Genomic DNA, 18,216 nt, shown 5'->3' on the forward strand with positions numbered 1-18,216 from the left:
CAGCATCCTGCATGGAACTTATAGTTTTGCCCAGTTTACATAACACTTTATGTATTTTTGTTTCCCCCCAGAATTAGTGATGCTGGCACTGGTGTAATATCCCAACATCCCCATAAAAGTACACAAAAATAAATAGTAATATTAAAAAATAAATTCTATGGAAGTCGAAATTGATTGATTTTAAGTAACAGTTAATACATTTAAGAATGTGTTTTACAGTCTTCAAAAGCTTTTCCACCATCCTGTTTTTTTCTTTTCATATTGCAACCTAACTACTAACCAGGTAAAAATTGTGGTCATGCTGCACCTTTAAATCAAGGATTGTGTTTTAGGCACTTGAATTTTGTATTTAGATTGTCAATTCTTTGTTCCTTCTGCTCCTTGGGTCCTGCTGCAATAACTGTGCCCCCTGTAGCCCCCCATGCCTACATTGCTAGATAACATAGTGTATTACAATCACTTAGGCTATGCCTTAACACTGGTTCTCACCCCTGCACTACTATAGAGCATTACTGGAATAAATCCATTTTAGTTGGGCACCTTGCACCTGTCTTTTATAGGAAAGAATACCCTTTATTAGCAGGGGAGCTTGGGCCTACCTCAGTCTCACCATTTCAGCATGGGGACGATTGGCCCAAAAAACACAGGATTCTCTGCCTTTCAAAGTTATAGGTCACAACACTGCCTCTAGGCACCCTTTGGGTTACTGGGTGTTCAGATATAAATATGCAAAAAGAATTCCAGAACATTAGTGACTTCCATGTTTCCAAGGAGCTTAGGCACACTGTCTCCCTACTGAATACTGAATTCTCCAGAAACATTTTGGCTGAACACCAAACTTAATTTGAAACCTAATTAACATATTTACATCTTTAAATGTGACTTTAAAAATAAACTAATTTATGAACAAAAATGTAACACTTTTATTTGGGAAGTGCTTCTAAATGTGGTGACTTAAATTGGTTGCCCCTAATGATTCAACCAAATCTTGCAAATTGTATTGAGATCATAGACAGCAGAAGATGTTCTCACTAGCAGTCTGTGCAGAGTGGCCACAGCCATACCTCCCAACATTGAAAAGTGGAAAGAGGGGAAAAAAAAAGAAATGGTGCACGTAGCGGCACAACATTTTTTGACCACGTCCATTTTCACCACCATGCCACCTAGATATCACTCCCATTTAACTAAATTTGGCAGGTTATTTAATGATTGAACACATTTCTGGGTGTTTTGGGGTCTTGTTTTATGTGTTTTTTTTTTTCGCCTTTTAAGCTGCAAGTCTCAGTTTCCCCAAGAGACCTGTTTAGCTTATTTGTTACAATTGTATCTCAGTGCAGGTGTGGCTTGTTAACTTTTCTGGGCTCTCTGCCAAAAGCCTACTTATTTAATTTAGTTTGAGAGACAGTGCATGTTTTTTTAGCATTCAGTGCAGGAGATCAAAGAGAAATGAGGGACTTTTCAGTAAGAATCTGGGACTATGGGCTGAGCTGTTAAAATTGGGACTGTCCTGGGAAAATCAGGACAGTTGGAAGGTGTGCCATGGCCAACCTTGGCCCTCCCCAGTTATGAAGCTTATGGATTCAGTTTATCCGTACTGAATAGGAAAGAATAGGTTTTGGATAAGAAAGATTATTTACAAAATAAGTGCTTTACAGCAAACTTGCCTATGTCCCCTTGTTATAAATACGGGAGATTAAGGTGTGTCCTATTGATAATATTGCTTACACTCGATAACTTTACACTTGAGAAATCACTAACTAATATAAGTGTAGTGGGAAGGTGCTAGCAGCCTCTCGGCCCAGCAAACACTCAGAGGAACATTTCCTTTCAGCCCACTAGATGTCACAAGCATCACATTTAGTTCACAAGGGAAAATGCTTATTATTATTGATTTCTCTTATTTTAGCTCATTTGAAATTAATTTCCATTGAGTCTTGTTTGTGACATGAGCACAAATAATACATAGTTCAAACAGAATGCATTTATAATGGGGCTGAGTGTGTCTAAAAGAGGCACAAGAGTGTGTGCAGTGTATGCGCTCAAATGAGATTGTTTTTACTGGTAAAAAAAACATTAACTTGCAAATTTCCCATTGTTGTTAATGTAATTAATAGCTTCACATTGTTCATTTCAATGAGTTTTTAAAATTTGTGTATGGATCTGAGTTTAAGTTTCTATCCCAGCTGTTATTCTTCTGCTGCTTCATATGGGCAGCCAAGAGAACATAGCAGGGTTTATTAGCAATCTCCTTGATAGAGTTTAGAGATGGGCTCTAAAATGATGGCACCATATACAGGCTTGACAGGGAACAATCACACAATATGTATTAATATCTTTAAATAGATATACAGTAGCTAGGGATAGCCTTTAATCACGGTGACCAGAAACTAGAACCAGTTCCACTCAGGCACCGGCTAAAGCTGGCCATACACGATTTTTCTCTCACTAAGAACCAGAGCGATCCAACAAATCTATTGATTTATCATTAAAAATCAGTCAGGCAAGTTTGAAAATGTTATTGTTAGCAATGAAATTTGCCCATTGTCCAGCTGTTTGTGGGACCAAGCAGGTAGTTTTCCTAGCATCAGCTAGACGCTATCCCTTGAAATGGTTGTTGATGGACAAATCGTTGTTTTGATCATTTCAAGATAAGCTTGGTGCTACGATTACAAAAAGATCTTTTTACAAATGTGTATGGCCAGCATAAAGGAACAGTAACACCAAAAAATTAAAGTGTTTTAAAAAGTAATTAAAATATAATGCACTGTTGCCCTGCACTGGTAAAAGTTGTGTGTTTGCTACAGAAACACTACTATAGTTTATATAACTGGGCTGCTGTGTAGCCATGGGGGCAGCCATTCAAGCTGGAAAAAGGAGAAAAGGCTCAGGTTACATAGCAGATAATAAATACGCTCTATAGAATTTAATGGAGGTTTATCTGTTACGTGTTACCAAGTAACCTGTGCCTTTTCTCCTCTGAATGGCTTCCCCATAGCTACACAGCAGCTCTGTTTATATTAACTATAGTAAGGATTTGAAGTATTTTTTTTTGTCTTGCTAATGCTAAAGTTTAAAAATGGTTGTAGTTTGTTAGAACATTTAGCAACTTGCTCCACCCATTTCTTATTTTATCTCCTCCAGCCACAGTAGCTGTCCCTGTATAAACTGTCAGACTGTAGTTACCTAGACTTTTCTTCCACCTGCATACCACTGACATCAGATAATAACAAATTGTGCTGCAGGGAAAACCACAAACATTTGATGGTATTAATTAAACGACTAATCCTGTAGGCAATTATGAATAATATACGGTGCTGGTTTCACTTTGGTACAAAAATTGATACTATCTGTAAAAATGGTCCCTTTATTGGAGCTTCCTTTAGATACTCTCAGGTCCCTGTCCGTGTTCCAAATGAGGGGTGGGCGTGTCCTAGTGGTTCCTGCCAAAAGCACATACTTCAGTTCCCTATCAGGTCAGCCTAGCTGCAGCTGCAGTACAGTGGGCTAAATGCTGCCGCCCCCCCCTGCACAGCCTGGAAAAGGAGCAAGCAGGAAGTGGAACAGATGTGCGGGACTAGTAGGGATTTTGAAGAAATTTTCAATAAATCAGCCTAAAACACAACTTTTTAAAGCACATTCCTTCTATATTTAGATGAGTACAATTTATCGGCACAATAATGGTTTTTACACAAAATGTTCCCTTTAAAGCAAATGCAAAATGTTTCAAGTTGTAAATGCTGAAAAGAAATGGGGGGGATATTTACACATAGAATCATGCTCTGTGTGATACTGATGAACAGCACAACTGCAAACACACTAGCATTACCATTGATCTGTTTATTACAGAAGTTGGGAATTCATTTTTCAAATGATACAGGAAGATTTCAAAACAAGCAAAGAGAAGAGAGCTAATTAGAACTGGTAATTGATAGTAACGCTTGTGTGCCGCACAGTGCATGAGTACAGCAGAGACAGAGCATATTGCAAAGGCAAGTGAGGCAGCAGCACCCATCCCCAGTAGCAGCACCCATCCCCAGCAGCACCCATCCCCAGTAGCAGCACCCATCCCCATCTGCAGCACCCTTCTCCAGCAGCAGCACCCATGCCCAGCCTCTGTGCACATCTGCAGGCAACAGCTGTAGGGTGAAGGGGAAGCCTTAGTGGAGGGGAAGGATAGCAGGGCCTCTCCTACAGCCAGGAAAGGGTCAAATCAGAGTTCCCATACACAGTATGGAGAGGAAGGCTCTTGTTTTCCTCATTTTTCTGGAGTCTCGGACAGGCTCATGGAGATTACTCACACTAATACTCTATCTCTCTCTTTCTCTCCCTCTGAGTTTTGATTGGACTGGAATCCCTTGGCTTTGAAATACAGCCTGTTTTCTTTTTCAGCGTGGGTTTCCCTTGGGACGTGTTGCGTAGGTGGAAGTCTACCTCTCTGGCTGCCCAGAGGAGATGTTATTAATGTCAGAGTGCCATCCCTGCGCCCACACAAATATCTAGCTAAAGGGGCGGGATCACCACTGCAGTAGCAATGTGAGGATCCCCATCAATGCTGGTGATATAGGAGGAGGTCTCCCATCTGTGTGTGTGTATAGGAATGCAGTTACTGAGTAAGCCAACTGTGTGCCTTTCTGCTGGGTTACATTTAACCTATTCCACACAGCAGGGGAGTCAGTGGAGGAATACATGGGGAAAGCACAGCGCGTTTGGTTACTTCAATAAAAATACGTATATGTACATATAAGGCAGCAATGAGGATTCTTCCTAGCTGCTTGCATTTTAATTAATTCAGTGGGAGAAAGTATGAGTCAGTAGAGATAAAGGCAAAGGAAAGGAGATAGAAATCGGTAATGAAGATTGAGTTGACATGGGAATGTCCTGTCTCCAGATGTGTCTGTCACATTTAGTAAAATGCAGATAACTCATTTATATTATAAAGTATTCAGGAAAGAAAACTGTTATTTAAAACTGATAACAAGGCATTTTATGTAATGTTTTAGCTTGTTACCCACATGGGCAGCACTCTGGACCCAAACACGTTGGCTACACGGCTCTAACTGATTAGCCCACAAGTAATACAAATAAGAATTATTGTTATTAGTATAGAGATCTAAAGAAAGGGGGGCTTCATATTCATCTGATGCACAGGGTTTCAAACTTTTTGGTTTGTTGCACCTATTTATTCAAGTCCCCCTTTACTAAGAAATCAGTCATAAGAGCTACATGCAGTCCAGGCAATATCCAATACAAGACATAAGCATATGAAAGCCCTGCTTAAAGTCAAATTAGTATGAGAGTTGAGTTGAAACCGTGTTTCATGTCCACACTATTTTTCAGACTATGGTTGACTGACCAATACACCAATATTTTCCTCTATTTGTAATGAGGGGGCAAGCCTAAAGGGCTAGTTAGGGTAAGATTTAGTATAGTGTAAGTGCCTTTTTGCTTCTCTGGGTAAACCTGTAACTATATGAGGGTGACTATTATACCAGTGTTTCTGTATATCTGCAGCACTGGTAAGTGCTATGCAAGTCCAGCCAGATTTGGGGTAAGTGCTGATTTACAGACCTAGGACTAAAGCAGGCTGAGTGTTACACCAATATTTCTGTGTATCTGTAACCCTGCTATGAGCTAAGGGGGGCCTGTTTTAATGGCCGAGTAGGGTAAGATTTGGCATGAGTGCTGGGTCCTCCTGGAGCTATAGTAGGATAATAGTTTATCAATATTTTCCAATAACTGTAACAACAGATGACCAAAGGTTGGCCTTCCAAGGCTTGATAAGGTTTGACAACTGCTTCTCCCTGGTGGCTGAAGCGATACATTGTGGGTAAAAAGCATGGTAGTTTGCCTCCAAAAAATTTACTTTTCATATTCATTGCATTCGTAAATGACCCTTATAGTGTTAAGTCATTCCTATTGCATTATACACCTGAAAGAATTTAAGGAATCTTTTGTGCTGTTTTAAAGAAATGTATCTGTGTTAGCAGCAGTCAGACATTTCATTCCTGCTTGCTGCTTTCCCAGGCAGCTCTGAAGAGCCAGCAGCACTCAGGACTTTGCACTGTAGAAACCAGAAAATGCTGTGGGCAGCCAGCAGCTTAGCGAATCTTTTAGGGAACTGCAGTGTATCGTTCCCTGTATGAAGGCTTAGCAGTGATTGGCTGCACACATCTCTATGTACTTCTGTGGAAGGACCATTAGGATATTACCACCAAACTCCTATTGCCTCTAAAGGATCTATGGGGTGTTTTAGTAGAGGCATACATTTTAAACATAACAATCCCTTTTGAGCCAAATCGATGCCATATGTTATTTATCATTGCCTACATGATGCGTGATTGTTAATAAGTGCTAAATACACCCTTTAAGTGCAAAGTGATGTGCAAATATCTGTGCTGTTGTTAAGTAAATGATTTGAAATGTCCCAGTTTACAGATTACAGGAGACAACCTCAATCTGCTGATTTCTAAAACATTCCAAGACATTTTTCTCGTATCATTTATGTTATTTGAAGGCAAATATTGTATATTGGTTTTCCATTTGTATGAAAATTCAAGTAAAAAAATTCTAAAGAAGTCAATGGGAGTTATATTTCTTTTTTTTTTTTTAAATTTTATTTTTTATTGAAATTTATAGCATAACAGTCCAGTACAGCGCACATTTAGTACATTTTTATTCCACAACATAAATGTATCAGATTATGCCCAAAAAGAAAGATAGGTAACCATCAGTATGAGGTAGTATTGCGTGAAGAGAGAGTAGCTGATATTTCAGGAGATGGGATTCCCGTCATTGAGGGGCGTCCAAGCGCTCCTCTGTACCATTATCCTTCTAAACTCTGCTTGAAAGGTTATAGGCTAGTGAATTTCGTTAGTGCGCTGTCTGGATTTTCAAAATATAACAAATTCAAAATATGATATAACAATAGGGGAAGGGGATTAAAGAGGGGAGATAGTGTGAAACCATAGTTGGAAAGAAGGAAAGTAAGAAAAAGAATAGAGAGGATAGAGAGAGTATTATAGTCATTCTGCTCAGTCATTTCCCGATTTAGTCCATTGTGATACCATGGGGAGTTATATTTCTAACTTTTAAGGTATTTCCCCTTCCAGAAAGGCAGGTATTAAAAGAACATGATTGGGGTAGGGGTACCAACATTATTATCAAATACATTATCTTCCATGTTGATTTTATATGTCCAAGCCTGACTGCAAGACCAACATTTCAATGACTGCTAGGCAACAAACTACATATGCACATCTGAACAGCCAGGCCTAGGAACAGATGGAGGAAACTCTAGAATCAGAAAATCAGAAATGAGTGCTTTGTTCTCTGAAGGTATCAGAATTCCCTTCCCTCCCATCCAATCTGTAGCTGCTTTTTGCTTTAATCGGTGCAATGTGTTTAATTGCCATTGCATTAAAGAATGATTGATTAAATGCAAAAGCTATCAACCACTCAATGGCGAAATAATTGTCTGAGTCACATGAGAGCAGGGAGTATCATAACACAAGGCGAGAGAGCTGTCAGTCCTCCCCAGCAGCGCTAGGTCACATCTCCCAATACAGCCATTTAAGCTTCTCATCTTAAGACTGACACTGGATTACAAAAATCATTTTCCTACTGCTGCAGTGTCAAACTCAAAATTTAATAGAATGCATTACTGTCAGCTGCTATTGCTCTGCCTTGTCTTGGCTGGGGAAATTCACATGTCTCTGTTGCATTGCATTGAATATTTTATAACACTTTTGTTTTTCTTACGGCCACCAAAACAGAATTACTGAGCAAATGAGTGATGCAAGGGTACATGTAGGGTGGGAATAAAGATCATTGCTGTCGCCCATAGAAAGCTGCACAGGAAACATATAGATGCCCCAAATCTCTGCTGCTTGTTGTAATGCTTGGACAGGTTATTGCCACTAAAAGATGGCTCACAATGAACATTATTGATCTTGCACTCACCTCCACCTGTGGTCCCACTCAAACTGGCAGTGTCAATAAAATATTTAAATTACAGGAGCTTATTGGATATGAAATACTGTTTCACTGTAAAACCTTAATAAATCTACTCTACTAGGGCAGAGTTTGGGAAGAAGTAGGTGTGGCAATTGCATTAAATGTATATCTAGTAAAGTTTTACTAGAATAAATGTATTTACTCAGTGTGATTGTTTTACCCCACATCTTGCTAAAGATTAGCCAATGTAAAGTGCATGGGGTTCATGGAGCTGTCTGCCTCCTGCTGGGTGCCAAACACTACTCAATGTGCAGGCTTTGCTCAGACCTACATGTGCTCTTGACAGGCATGAAACAATATCAGGTATAGGACAACAGAGAAGGCCATACTGTGAGTGCATAACATTAAGGACATTCTCAATATATAGTAACACTATAAAAAAAAAAGAAAACATTATTCTGGTGCACTGTCTCTAGCTGACCTCATCCCGCTTCTCTCAGCTTAATAGCAATAAGCTGTAAAATGTAATTTAAGTGGTAGAGCTGAGATTCTAAATGCCTTCATTTGCACTTTTGCATGATTATGTGATTCAATCAGGCAATCTGTAAATTGTGGCAGATGCCAGAGGGGCTGCTGTAAGATGCCACAGACAGTCACTATTAGGTGGGCTGGTGGGGGGCTGTTTGGGCCTCTGTGTATTTGAAATTTGAGGGACTAATTTAAATACCAGTCCAGACCTGAGGAGCACAATTTTACTGCAGGAGGCAAAGCAACCCTTGTGCCATCAACCTAAAGGGAATGCAGCACAATATACATAATGTCCTTCTAAATGCCTCTGAAAACACAACCAGTCCAAATCCCTGACAGAGCTCACTTGAATATTCCAGGAAGGACTTATAAAAGTTATCAGTGCATGGTGAGCCTTTTACTGAATATTTAGTGAGCTCTGCCTTTTTTGGTTCACGATTAGAACAAAATCATTATACTGACAATAAACCATGTTAAAATTAGAACTGGAATCCTATAAAAGCTTTGTGTACAACATAAGCCCCCTATCAACTACTGTATATCTTTAAAATGAACTCCAATGCATGAGAGTGTGTGCACCCACAGAATGCTAGGGAATAGAGAGCAGCACACTTACACTGCTGCCAACTCGCTGCCGCTGTTACCAAATAACAAAAAAAGGAAGATTCTATCAGTTGCACAGATGTAGAAGACTGAGAAGGTTCATGTTTCAGCACCATGGACAGCAAATGATGCTGTTCCTACAGATTTATGTAATGTGGCTTCTAGCATCTCTGTTGCCCACTGTGCTGCACTGTACAACCTCACTGCTTTATGCAGGTACTGCCCATGCATTTCTGGCTTTCTGGTCATGTCATTCTTTCTGTATTGTTTGCTAGAACTGTGCAGCAGGCAGGTGTGTAAATGAATATACTGACTGAGCTAGATTAGCCTGCCCAAATCCTTACTGGCCAGTTGTATTGCTTTGTGAGTGTCATTGCTTATAAAATGTTCCTGTAGTGGCAAGTCAGTGCAGGTATAGTCAGCTTAGTGCACACATGTGCTGCATCACTGAAAACCTCACACAAGGCCAAAATTCACAGTCAAAACAAAAGAGGCACCTGCCTAGTGCGCAAACTGGGGTGAGATTGTCATGTAACTGTTCTGTCTGATACCCCTAATTCAGGGTCAGGGTGGAATGCTTTTTTGTCACTTCACGTATTCTCCTGTTCATTCTGGGGTGGGGGATGTCCATTGTCTTGGGCACTAGCTCTACTAGGCCCAGCCCTGCTTTATTCATACTTCATTCTGCCACTGACAACTGGCCCTGCATGGTCCCAGAAGAAAGAGCTGAGTGGCCATGGCTGTATTTGTGTAGATATATACAGATATTTGATGACGACAAACCAAATTTTGCAAACCTTTCTTTATATCTTAAGTTAAGTATTTATAGTTAAGTATTATCATTTATTTATATTTTGCAGAGATCAATCATTTACATTAGTCCCTGCCCCAGTAAGAGTACCAACATTCTCCTTGCAGATAGTGCTCTGGTTGGCATTGAATTTAGAGCTCCAGTTCAGCAAAGCAGCATTAATAAACATTTCTTATGCATTAATGTATGTAATGCCCTTTTACAAAGTGTTTTAAGCTCCCAATTTCTCTTCTATGGTCATTTAAACTATAACCTGTGTTGAGAAATTGGGAAAACTGTTATTCAGATAGCTCCAAATTACCATCTCCAAAGGCAATCTCCAAAGAACCTTGTACTTGAAGACATGAATCCATATTGGTGGCAAACAAAGGGTTTATTTAATGTTTAAATAATTTTAGTAGCCTTACGGTATGGAGATCCAAATTGTGTAAAGATCATTTATCCAAGCAATCCAAATAATAGATCCTATACCTGGTTATGCAAAAAACCCCCACAGTAAAATAGATTTTTAAAGGATCTTTAAAAAAGTGAAGATCCTGGGAACAGTGGGGGTCATTTATAAACACTGAGCAAACTTGCACCTGGGCAATAACTCACGGCAACCAATTGTTTGCAGTGTTCAACATGCAGCTGGCTGGAAAAAGCTAACCACTAATCACTGGTTGCTATGGGTTACTGCCCAGGTGCAAATTTGCCCAGTGTTTATAGCCCCCATTGACTTATTCATTTGTAGCTCCCTCCCTTTATTCAGACCCAGACCCGGCACTGGCTCCAGGGTGCTAGCAGGAAGTGCAAACGTGAGTAGAGGAAGGCCTGTTGCATTATATGTACCTGTGCTGATTTTAACGTCTATCCCGAAAGCCTTAGCATAGAAAGTGTTTGAGTTAAGGCTAATCCGTACATTTGCTTAAATTGTGTCCTTACAAAGCTAATTATCTGTGTTTAATTGAAGGTTCCTTTGAAAATTCTTGCACAGAGGAGAGGGTGGGAAGCAAACCTAACAGCACCATTGTGCTAATGAAAGCCGGACATTCCTCTGCATTGCAAATGAGTGCAAGTATTTATAGATCCGATTTTTTAATCGATGTTACTAGTTACTATAACACCAGTGTTGCTGTCGCGTGTTCCAGAAACGTGCAGTTGCCATGGAGCCACTGGCATCACACAAAGCCTTATAATCAGAGAATTCAGCAAACAATTGCAGTTGAACAGGCTTAAACATTACTTTTACCCAGAGAAGATAGATGGTGGTGAATTGCAGCTCTCAGCCCCTATATCACATGCAATAATCTTCCTGCGCTTGGCTATGTTTAGTAGATATAATGCCTACTGGGATAGAAACACATTTAGATATGCCGACTCTTCACATTCACCTGCCACTGCGGAGCACTAACATCTGGAAAGTCATGGCTCCTGGGGGTTAAAGTTGCTCCAGATGATGTCACTGCAGGAATCCTTTATTAGTTCCTGTACTGACACGGCTTACACACAACAAATCAACTACAGAATGCCAGTGTGCGCTGTAGCCTTTATTAACTCCTCTCTTTAATAGCCAAAGGTTTATTTCATAATCTCTCAAATGTGAATTCTGCTCTTTTCTCCTCTGGGAGCTCTGCCATTTTGAGATTATCCACTAAGCAGCAAATGGAGCATATGGAAGGTTAAAAAGTATCCAGCTCCGAGTGGCAATAAAGGAAAACTATACTCTCAAACAATGTAGGTCTCTATAAAAATACTGTATATTGGATAAGACCATATGTAAAACCCTGCTTCATCTAAATAATTAATTTCCATAAAAATATACTTTTTTAGTAGTATGTACTATTGGGTAATCCTAAATAGAAAATTGCCATTTAAGAAATAAGGGCCGCCCCCTGGGATCATAGGATTCACGGTGCACACATACAAGCCAAGGCACACATACATGCTAGGCCCCATCAGCCAATTAATGGGCAAAGTTCTGCCTTTTACTCCCACACTACTTCTGTTACAGTTAGAGCTGCATTATTTAAGGTGATCTCTGAGGGAGCTCACAGCCCATCACAAAATGGTGGCTTAAGGTAAAAGATGTAAAAAGGCAATATTCTGATATATATAAAATCAAGTTTGGTAAGATTCTTTAATAGGCCCTTTAAGACGACATAAATTATCTGAGATGCACATTAAAACTTGGGTAACACAAGCTCTGGAATGCAATGAGATTGCAGTGCTACTGCCCTGCTTTGGGTTTGCCAGAGACAACCTCCTTTTTTGACTTTTATGCTCTGTAGGAATTTCCATTGTCCATGGGCATTAAAGATTTTTTAGAGTTTCCATAGTCTAGGGAAGAGAATCCATAGCTTTTCCTTCTTACTGTGAGGGTGGATATGCTGAAGCGCCTGGGGCAAGGGAGCCTCAGTACTGGAGAAAAATTTTAGAACCCTAAGGTTAGCCAACACCTTAGTAAACCCAGGGCTAAAGGCCCTCATGTACAAGGTTTAACAAGTTACATACTAACTCTATGGTGTTGGTAATCCCCAGGAAATGCCCACAAGGTGTAGGAACCAAACGAAATGCTACCGTTATTATCCCTGGGAGGTACCCACGGAGGGGATTCACTAGTATTGGCATGTGAGTACATTGAATCTGTTTTCCTCATCAGTGTACAAAGGGAGTACCTATTATTCTTATAGATTTGTTAAATAAATATACATAATATAATTGGCTGAGAACCACTGGCACCACTTATTTTTTCTGCTTTCTAAAGTGAGATTTACAGTTCAGCTACAACACAGTTCCCTCAGTCACTTCAGCTGAGAAAGAGAATCATTTGACTTGATATCAGTTGTGTGGAAGAAAAGGATTTCATTTGACCTCCCTTTTAGGGTGTTACAATTTAATGGGCATTGCCATAATTAACAACACCAAATAGGAAAAAACATCTTGTAAATGATTCCAAAGGTTTTCGTAAATTATACCTTAGGATGGATACTGATAACTGGCAGGAGGAGATTGAGTATGGGGGGGGGGGGGGGGGGGGGGGAATATATATATGTGTGTGTTTTTATATGGGATGAGGAGTTATTGGGCGGGAGGAGGTTACTGGTTGAGGCAAGATAAAGATTTTATAGTAGGCAGTTTCCTTGGAAGTAAACCATGGCAACCAGACCTTGACATATTTTCTTTATGTATTCTCTAAGGGGAGACAGTGGATTTTTTGTTCAAGCAGAGTAGTAATTTTGCAGCTTTAAGCAACTGCTGTTCAACAATGGCCGGGGTGTTCTTGCCATGCTGGCCCTAGTAATTGTTAGAGAATAATTTTTCTATTTTAACCAGAACTTTAGTTCTTTTAGTGCAGAGAGCACAATTGCCCTCTCTACATTTAATATGTGTCCCATCTTTGCCCTGGTAGGAGTTTAAATGAGGTAAAAGCATCAGTATCTAAGTTGCTGCCTCAGGTACTAGGAGCCCCATGGATGTTGTCAGAAAAGTAGACAGTGTCTATCAATAAGAAAAAGAAATATATAGTCTAAACAGTCAAATTTGTTTTGTCAGAATTTCAAATCAGGCTACTGCACATTCGCATGGACAAATCCTAAAAATATGTCTTAGAGCACCAACTGCTGACAAACCAGCATCTGTCTCTTGTAGAATGATTCACAAATCTTACGTCTTTTTGGGTATAACTGATGGGTTCAAGCATACTTAGAGCTAGAAGACTGTCTGCAAATTATATTGACAATCTATGCCTTGCCCAGTTCCACATGGATATCTCTGTTCCAGGCTCCTATAAAAGACAGCTACATAACCTGTTCAGGTGTTTGGATTGAGGGTTGGAGAGAGTCTTGGCAAACTTTATTCTTTAGCTCAGTACTGTGTCTAATCAAAACCCGCTTGTCTTTACATTATGCTTTACCAACTATGGCAACCATGGTCACCATGAATCACTAAACAATTTGGAGAAAAGAAAAAATATATATAGTTATGTATATATGAAAGTGTCCACATGCACATATAGATGTGATAAATCTCCTTTTGTACACTGCCTACAAGACTGCACCAACAGTTTGTATCCTAAGAAGTAAGGGTAAGGCAATTGCTGTTATAAGATCTCAGATTACCATGCTGGGCTTCACGGGGCCTTTAAACTACTCTGTATAAGAATGTGTTTCAGTAGTAGGCGAAGGCTACATATTATGAGGAGATGCTGGAGGAGCATAAGGCCCTGTTCACACTTCAGATTGTGATGCATCTGCGTGTGTCAGATTAGTCAATTTGGTTTATTTACAATCTGATGTAGCTCAGTAAAATGCTATTTTGTAAGAACATAAAATTGAATACATGTGTTTTCAAGCTGTGACTGGGAAATGGGTCATGGAAATTTGATGCATATTCGGTTCCCATATGTCTTCATAGACATTTACAACTGTTGGATTGCTTGTCCACTGTGACCCCGCCAGGGGTACCATAGAGAGCAGTGGTGTTCAGACTTGTTCAGGACCACCTTTTAGTCCATAATAAACAGAGGAAAATACCCCTATATTATTCATCCATTGTCCTAAAAATATCTAGAACATTGAATAAGTGTTTAAATAAAATCTTGCTCTAATTGACTTTAAGTTGTGCTACCAGGAATATCTAGGGGCTGCCCTAGGTGGGTCAGTCCCACAGTTTGAGTTTGGGAACTACTGTTTTTGAAGCAAAAGCTGCGACTGCTGGGGGCTGGAGGTATAGGGGCCCAATGGGCAGTGACTGATAAGCAGTTTCAGTATAAATTTATGAAACATTTGCAAGGTGTAGGTGGCTCTAAAATGATTTTGTGTTGGGACCAGTAATCTCTAATTACACCACTGGACCAGAAGGTAGAGCATAGAGGCTATCTGTAGCATAAATAAGGCCTAAATACACTGTCTATGTAATATTCAGATAGCAAGAGATGCTGCAGTTACCCTGAGTACTTACTATAAACAATATCTTAGCAATAGTCAATATTTTGAAGTGTCTATTTAAAGATGTCTAAAAATATATATATTCCATGCTGTGGTCCCAGGCATGTGTCTAATGAAAACTATTTGCAGAAGTGCTCATGAAATCATTTTGATCCTATTTAGTCTACATTTTTTGTGAGTTCTATGTGAAATTAGCCCTTATTAATGTTAAGTTATGACAAACCTTGGCAAAAATAAGTTAACTTTACCTGTACAGTTCCAGTTTGGAGTTCTAAGTTGCTGGAGTTCCAAGGACCATAGCAACAAGGCACTGGTTTAAATGAAATAACTGGAACATGGATATGATTGCTTCTGAATAGAAAGCTTAGTCATAAATAGTTATAATATAAAAAAAAAAAAAAAAAATCTAGCCGTCATCATCCTGCTTTCCTATTTATGGGATCATTGACAACAGGAAACAGAGGGCATTTGATATTTTATTTTGGAAAAATGCAAACTTATTTGCAAATTATCTTAGAATAGAAATACATAATAGCGAAAGTTAACAGTTTATATTGTGCCTGTAGTTTTCTTTCAAGTGCCCAGAATGAGGGTAAAAAGGACCTGTAAAGTAGCACCAGTACGGAAGCAGCATTTGGCATTATGGCTGATTTGTCCCCCTGCGGCTTCCAAGTTTCTTGATGGTTGCCATGGATACCAAGCCTTAAGAACTCTGTACCAAATGGGGGGCAGAGGGTTTACGGGACAATAGTTCTCCTGCTGATGGAATTCATAGCTGAAAATAAAGCATTCGCACTACATTGTTTTATTTCAGGTAATCACAGCTATTCTGCCACTTAGTTCCGTAAACACTCTAAATGATCACTTTGCTTTCATAAATGCATATGTTCCCTGCTCTCTGGATGCTGCTGCAATCAGGCTCCCGGCATCCTGCTTCTTATTTAGGTTATTCTGCGCATTCGTTTTCTTTCCTATGAATTATATGTAGTTGTCATGGTTATTTTTTTTCATTGCTGGGATAAATCAATCAGCTCGATGTTGTTTTGTATTATTAACCCCAGTCGTGCCCTGATGATGATAATAATAATAATAATAATAAGCTTTCAGGGATTTGTTAAAAATAAAAAAAAGCTGAAATTAACTGTTTTGTGAAAGGAAACAATAAGGTTTTTTTCAGGATTTTCTTGACAGCTGTTAATTAGCAATAAGGCTGCTTCATGTTCTCTAGGAGATTTGTAGACTTGCAATTGTTTTATAACCACAGGGTGACCCTCATCCTTTATAGTCCCTTAGCTGGGTTGTTTAGAGGTCCCAATCTCCCTCTGTATATATATATATATATATATATATATATATATATATATATATATATATATATATATATATATATATATATATATATATATATATATATATATTAGTAATATAGAAGGTGAGAAAACCTTAGGGGGTGGTATTTATATTGCAGTTATACAGTGGCTTGCAAAAGTATTCGGCCCCCTTGAACTTTTCCACATTTTGTCACATTACAGCCACAAACATGAATCAATTTTATTGGAATTCCACGTGAAAGACCAATACAAAGTGGTGTACATGTGAGAAGTGGAACGAAACTCATACATGATTCCAAACATTTTTTACAAATAAATAACTGCAAAGTGGGGTGTGCATAATTATTCAGCCCCCTGAGTCAATACTTTGTAGAACCACCTTTTGCTGCAATTCCAGCTGCCAGTCTTTTAGGGTATGTCTCTACCAGCTTTGCACATCTAGAGACTGAAATCCTTGCCCATTCTTCTTTGCAAAACAGCTCCAGCTCAGTCAGATTAGATGGACAGCGTTTGTGAACAGCAGTTTTCAGATCTTGCCACAGATTCTCGATTGGATTTAGATCTGGACTGTGACTGGGCCATTCTAACACATGGATATGTTTTGTTTTAAACCATTCCATTGTTGCCCTGGCTTTATGTTTAGGGTCGTTGTCCTGCTGGAATGTGAACCTCCGCCCCAGTCTCAAGTCTTTTGCAGACTCCAAGAAGTTTTCTTCCAAGATTGCCCTGTATTTGGCTCCATCCATCTTCCCATCAACTCTGACCAGCTCCCTGTCCCTGCTGAAGAGAAGCACCCCCAGAGCATGATGCTGCCACCACCATATTTGACAGTGGGGATGGTGTGTTCAGAGTGATGTGCAGTGTTAGTTTTCCGCCACACATAGCGTTTTGCATTTTGACCAAAAAGTTCTATTTTGGTCTCATCTGACCAGAGCACCTTCTTCCACATGTTTGCTGTGTCCCCCACATGGCTTGTGGCAAACTGCAAACGGGACTTCTTATGGTTTTCTGTTAACAATGGCTTTCTTCTTGCCACTCAACTTTGTGCAGTGCACGACTAATAGTTGTCCTATGGACAGATTCCCCCACCTGAGCTGTAGATCTCTGCAGCTCGTCCAGAGTCACCATGGGCCTCTTGGCTGCATTTCTGATCAGCACTCACCTTGTTCGGCCTGTGAGTTTAGGTGGACGGCCTTGTCTTGGTAGGGTTACAGTTGTGCCATACTCCTTCCATTTCTGAATGATCGCTTGAACAGTGCTCCGTGGGATGTTCAAGGCTTTGGAAATCTTTTTGTAGCCTAAGCCTGCTTTAAATTTCTCAATAACTTTATAACAGAGCAGCTGTATTTGTACTGACATTAGATTACACACAGGTGCACTCTATTTAGTCATTAGCACTCATCAGGCAATGTCTATGGGCAACTGACTGCACTCAGACCAAAGGGGGCTGAATAATTACGCACACCCCACTTTGCAGTTATTTATTTGTAAAAATGTTTGGAATCATGTATGATTTTCGTTCCACTTCTCACGTGTACACCACTTTGTACTGGTCTTTCACGTGGAATTCCAATAAAATTGATTCATGTTTGTGGCTGTAATGTGATAAATTGTGGAAAAGTTCAAAGGGGCCGAATACTTTTGCAAGCCACTGTATATTGTAACCATTACTTATAGTGCAAGTCCCAGACTGACAGCAGAAGCAATAGATTGTACCATGCTAAAATGTCAGGTTGGGGGAGCAGGTACCATTTAGAATTTTACCCACTGTAGCAAACAGCAAGGACAGTTCTTGTAAAAATCTAATATTTTACAAAAGAAAAAGTATGATCATAAAGGTGCATCATACTTTTTCTTTTGTAAAATAATAGGTTCATATAATTATGACCTTGCACACCTTCTTTGATTTAATTTTAGGCTTTGACATCGTGTTGGTACTCCCCTTTGCAGTAATTGTATAATCAGTTCTTTTAAAATCCATTTCCCCAAGTTGGCACTTTTTGGGCTTTATATTCTAAGTACAGGCAGGTCTGTTTTAGGGTAGGCCAGAATTCCAGGGCAC

General features: G+C 39.5%; 1 long non-coding RNA gene across 1 annotated transcript in view; it reads left to right on the plus strand.

Annotated features, from left to right (window-relative positions):
- The first annotated feature begins 10,636 nt into the window (after positions 1-10,636).
- LOC108646154 overlaps positions 10,637-18,216 on the plus strand; it is a 30,696-nt gene continuing 23,116 nt past the window's right edge. Inside the window, exon 1 of the long non-coding RNA XR_001924177.2 lies at positions 10,637-10,692. This is a non-coding gene — a long non-coding RNA (uncharacterized LOC108646154). The remainder of the gene's footprint in view (positions 10,693-18,216) is intronic.

The sequence above is a fragment of the Xenopus tropicalis genome, chromosome 3 (genome assembly GCF_000004195.4).
Source record: "Xenopus tropicalis strain Nigerian chromosome 3, UCB_Xtro_10.0, whole genome shotgun sequence".
Taxonomy (NCBI): domain Eukaryota; kingdom Metazoa; phylum Chordata; class Amphibia; order Anura; family Pipidae; genus Xenopus; species Xenopus tropicalis.